The sequence below is a fragment of the Megalobrama amblycephala genome, linkage group LG1 (genome assembly GCF_018812025.1).
Source record: "Megalobrama amblycephala isolate DHTTF-2021 linkage group LG1, ASM1881202v1, whole genome shotgun sequence".
Lineage (NCBI taxonomy): Eukaryota > Metazoa > Chordata > Actinopteri > Cypriniformes > Xenocyprididae > Megalobrama > Megalobrama amblycephala.
The window spans coordinates 1,971,416-1,976,449 of record NC_063044.1 but is presented as its reverse complement, the minus strand read 5'-3'; the positions used below and the strand labels follow the sequence as shown (position 1 = coordinate 1,976,449).

Below are 5,034 nucleotides of genomic sequence, written 5' to 3'. Positions count from 1 at the left end.
ATTGGAAAACATTCCTGAGGTAAATGTGATGTTATATGACATATTGTTCATAAGCTGTTTTATTGACGTCTTTCCGCTGTTGAAACACAGATAAAGTGATTACATGAGACATTATACATTCTGGTAAGTTGTACTGTATCTTTCAACATACCTTTTGATGTTCATGCATGTTTTTCAAGATATAACTTGTATTAGTGTGGAAGAAAAGACTGCTGCTTGAATTAAAAGGCTCTACAGCGATATGTCACGTCACATTTAAGAGCTTCAAAATGCCATTTATTGTTTTAATGTCGTGATAATATGAACAGAATTTGATAGAGGAGACTTTATTTCTTATCAGAAGTAACAAAGCACAAAACTATTTGCGATTATTGGATAGGAGTCTATCGATATCGGTGGAGAAATTTAGTATCTACCCGATACCCGATACCGATAGCCGATTATTCAGAGTGATATCTGCTGATACCGATAACAATACCGATAGTTTGGGGGTTCTGCCCTTTATACCTTCTTTTAAATTAACAATAATTTCATTATAATTAATCATTATATTTTGAAAGAAATGCAAATAAAAACTTTATTCTCTCAGTTATAAACAAACACATTACTCAAATTAATATTAACACACATTTAATTAAATTCTGAAGATTAAATTAATATTTCTTAACTTTCAGAATTTTATTAATTCATATAATTACTCTTAATATTGAATATCAAACTGGTTTGTTAGCATTTTCTTTACACAAAGCCCAAATGCAATGCATTTTCCCTGCCCTCTTTTGATTGACAGAATATTCAATGTGAAAATTTGCTTTTAATGGTCAATTCTGATTATCGGCCACTATATATCAGTATATCACATACACACACACATATATATATATATATATATATATATATATATATATATATATATATATATATATATATATATATATATATAGCAAACACAAAATCAAGTCGCATCTCCTGCAGATACTTCAATTTAAAGTGAAAGTTCTTTGATTATTTGCAGACAGCTTCAGTCATGTTTTATTTTGCCTTGGGGCGGAGCCAGGACTGAATTAAAAAACAACTTGGTGCATGAAACCCCTACTTATACCAGCAGGAAACATCTATCTTTTTTCTCATCTGTAAGTGTGGGAACATAAAAAAAGGCTATGGTTGGTTTGTATTCAACTTTTCTTCAGGGACAATGTGATGATATGAGTATTTGATTACAAGCCATGATAAGATCCGGTGGAAGACGAAGGGTTTGGTTGAATGTGTTCAGATATTGAAAACCCAGCTATGGATATCTCTCTATGTTGTGACATGCCTGAGATTATTAATGATAGCCGCGTCCATGATTGTTGACAGGAGAGCTGTCCAGACAAGATTTTAGAGCATAATGCAACACAATAATATGACCTACATTATTATCCTAAAAGATAATATACCTGGATTAACAACGTTAAAGTCCCTGTAAAGTCATTTTAAAGTATGTGTTTTGAGTTTGTCACACCACAGAAAAATGTGTTATTAACCATCCTGCCAAATTTGAATGATTAAAAAAATCTGCAAGTAAATGAAATAAGTTATCAAAATCTCGAAAAAATAGGCAGCGCTCTCTGCTCTCAAACGCTGGGGGCGTGTCCGCTGTCGGCGCTGAAACCACACCCACTCGCGAGAGCTGCCGTCTCAACTTACTTGTCTAAACTTACTTGAGCCAAACATACTGATGCATATAAACAAAAGAATCACGTTAGAGGGTTGCACATTTTAGTAGAGTTACTGTGGACTACACTAATTGGGCACGTACTGCCGGACTGTTGTCGAGTCGACAAATGACGGTGCCGCGAGACGGGAGGATGAAGGCCGGGACGGGAGAGACTCTGTCCGGCCCCATATATCATTGGTTATCGTCGGGACGGTAAGAAGGCCGAGGCGGGAGGGGGGCCGAGGTCTGTTCAGTCACATTCACCAAAAACACAGCGGATTATCTGTGAATCCCAGCTGTCTGATGAAAGTTTTTAAATAAGGAGACCGAGCATATTGTATATTTTAACAACCATGTAATATGCATTTGCGTGACGAAGGCATTACTAGCTAAATGTGCAAAGGGGTGTATGACTGTAATGACACTCGAGAATGAGCGATTGAACCGCTGTAGAGTTAGAGGAGGTGCCACGCTCGGTGCGTCATCGACAGTTATATAGTGTTAGGGGAGGGGCTATGGTCGGGGGTCCAAGTGCGTCATCAGACCCCCGTTATAGCTCCGCCCAAAAAATCCTGAGCAGAGACTTGGTGAAAAACTGTTTAACGCTTCACAATTAAGCATTACACAATTCACAGACTTTGTAATGTGTTTCAGCAATACATTTGTAACATTTATAAAGTGTTTAGAAAGAATTCTCAGAATTGACTTTACAGGGACTTTAAGATGTTTCCCTCAATCTAATACTGACTGTAGGATTTCTCATTACCAATATTTGGCATTATTTACACTATACATTAATATTTGCTTCCTCTAAGTTAAGTAACAGGTAAGAATTGTTGGCTGTTGTTTCTTTTCTTTCTTTTTTTTCCAGAAATACTCACTACAATCAAAGATAACCAGACAGCTGCCTTCCACCTCAGATCAAAGGAAGTAAACTCAAGTCAAGAACAATCCATGTGACCGCCGGTATCCTGTGGCAGTACTGTCACACAGCAGTAGGGGAATTCACAGATAAAGACCAGATATGATGAATAAAGACTGGGAGACTGAGTTTAAAAAAAATGAATTGAAGAAAACTGTACTAAAGAATAGTTTGCAGTTTCATCCACAGAAGTCAGCTTCAATACTCACAAGGAGTTTGTAGGCCGCTCTGCATACATTCACATTTCCACAACAATATACTCTCTAACACTGTCCACTAACTACGTCATTACCTCAGGTTAAATGATTCTGATTGGCTAAAAACAGATAATGTCCACACATGGAGTGATAGAAATAAGCATGTCTCCATAGATTATACAGATGACGACAAAGCCCTGTTTTAGGCACGGAGTGACCTCAGAGGTCATAGAGCTGCTCTTTTATGCACCAATTTGTTGATGATGAAAAACCATCATCCAGAGTGCAAGTTGTTGGTTGTTAATTTCACCAATGCTGATCTGTAACAGGATATTAGCATACAGATACACAGCTACTTCAAGGCTGAAGTTGGTTGAGCAGGACATTTCCCCAAAACATACTGATAACATGTTCTCAACACTCAGAGTAAGAGGTACAGACACTCTAGTGTTTGAAGATGAAAAGTAAAATAAATGCTTTAACATACGTTGATGAAGTCATTCAAATTATTAAAAGGATAAATGTGGATTAATAACTTGATTATAAATCACTCAAAAGATATTATATACATATATTGAAGCGGCAGTGGATTCCAGAAGCCATCTCCCTTCACAGCTCATATCCAAAAACAAGAATTTCATCAGTCTGCAAACTCATCTTTTCCTCAGCACAATGCATTCTGGATTCTTTCTTTGTCAATTGAGGATAAGGAGCAATTTAGATAAGAGTATCTCAGGATCTGTGGAAACAAGCAAAGGCCTTTGAAAGTAGTAGTAGTAGTAGTAGTAGTTCAGGGGTATTCAATATTTACAATGTTATTTCGACTTAACAAAAGGATGAGGAAGTTCACAGTAAAATTCACAATGCTTTAAAGTGAGACTTTAAAGGTTTTCCATAAGATGAAAGTGAAAGGGGATTATTTGCTGTCAAGGTTAAAAAACGAAAACAAATAGAGTATTGTATCTCTTCTGAAGCTATAAAAGCAAGTGAACAGACCAAAATTTCATGTCATTTTTGAACATTTTTTTTATATAAAAACTTGGCCATGTAATCATATGGCTCCAGGGGGTTAATAAAGGCCTGAGGTGAAGTGATGCATTTTTGTAAGAAAAATACCCATATTTATAACTTTATAAGAATCACTGGCACACACACAAGTCGATTCCGGCAGAAGAGTAAACTTTGACTCCACGTATGGCGTATTGATGAACACGGAACACAAATTAGAAGTCTAAAACGAGAATTTTTAAAGAGAAATGTTGGAGGATCTTGAGTTTGTTGCCCAGCCCTATTTGTTTGAACTGCGAGAGGCATCTACTCTCAACTAAACTTACACTACTCTTACATCCTACGTCATAAGCCGGAACTCAACTCTCTCGTGAACGTGTGGACGGACATTACCGAAAGCTAGTGATTATAATCTATAAAGTTATAAATATGGATATTTTTCGAACAAAAATGCATCGCTTCGCTTCAAAAGGCCTTTATTAACCCCCTGAAGCCGTATACGGATTACTTTTATGATGGATTGATGCGCTTTTGGGCTTCAAAATCTCTGTTACTATTCACTCCCATTATAAAGCTTTGTGTTTGACTGAAAGAAGTCATAAGAAGCCATATACACCTGTAAAAAAATATTTTCATGATTTGTTATCACAAAATTTTTTCTTTTCTCAAATCAGATAATAAATGTGGTTCAGATAACAAAATATTTTGAGTTTCTGTTGATTAAACCAATCGCCTTCATTGTATTAACTCAAATTTTTAATTTCAATGAACTCAAAATTTTAAGGCAACCAGGAAACTTACTTTTTAAGTTAAACCAACAATTCTTTTTCTACAGTGTAGGATGGCTTGAGGGTTTTTTATTGGATAATTTTCCTTTTTGGGTGAACTAACCCTTTAAAGTTCATTCTTATTTTACAAAAAAAAAAAAAAAAAAAAAAACTACTTTTACAGCACTTTTTCTTGGTCACTAAAAATTGTATGTAAAAGAGCTCCATAAAAGGGAAAAATATTGAAATGCTGATAATAATTTTCCAATAGTGTGTTAGTGAAAATCTGTAGTAAAACATGAGGATATATACAGAATTTGAAAAGTAAAAAAGAAATGGCACAGTAGAAACAGTCTCTCTTGTTACGCCATTCAAGATCTCCTTCAGATTGTGGTTCTGGAAATAAACAAAGCAAGTACAGGAATGTATGTGATGTGGAGC

General features: G+C 35.6%; 1 long non-coding RNA gene across 1 annotated transcript; it reads left to right on the top strand.

The window, feature by feature from the left end:
• Positions 1 to 1,552: 1,552 nt before the first annotated feature.
• Positions 1,553 to 4,527, top strand: LOC125249304. The gene is made up of 2 exons (XR_007180532.1): positions 1,553 to 1,912; positions 2,571 to 4,527. It is a non-coding gene; the product is annotated as an uncharacterized LOC125249304 (long non-coding RNA).
• The last annotated feature ends 507 nt before the right edge of the window (positions 4,528 to 5,034 follow it).